Source organism: Notothenia coriiceps, unplaced genomic scaffold, assembly GCF_000735185.1.
Source record: "Notothenia coriiceps isolate Sejong01 unplaced genomic scaffold, NC01 NC01_scaffold00016718, whole genome shotgun sequence".
Lineage (NCBI taxonomy): Eukaryota > Metazoa > Chordata > Actinopteri > Perciformes > Nototheniidae > Notothenia > Notothenia coriiceps.
This window is the reverse complement of record NW_011349419.1, coordinates 164,648-165,071: the sequence shown is the minus strand read 5'-3', so window position 1 is coordinate 165,071 and position 424 is coordinate 164,648.

Genomic DNA, 424 nt, shown 5'->3' with positions numbered 1-424 from the left:
CAGAGGTACCGTTTAACCAGAGTCCGTTGCCCGGGCGGATTCTAACCCAATGTTCGGAGTACTTTCTGCTATGAATGCTTCACCCTATGGGCGGGCCTTCCCTTCGGGCCCCCATGGCAAGACCTCGGTCCCGGGTCTTCCCCCTGAGCAGCCGCCTCGCAGACCACCGGCCGAACGTGCCTCGGGCGTCCCGTGTCGGGCTTTTCCGCTTGCACCCCGTTGGAGGCGAAAGAGGCTAGCGCGCCGGGTGTCGCGAAATTTGTCCCTGGTCGCCTACCCCAGCCTACGCGACGGTCTTTCCCCACCGTCACGTCAGTCTCCCAGAGCGGCCTGTCTGGCCCGCTGTCTCGACCGAAACCCCTGCACCTTATATAGAGAGACCCCCCTTCCCAGGCCCCGAACACCCCTCCACCTCGAAATGTCA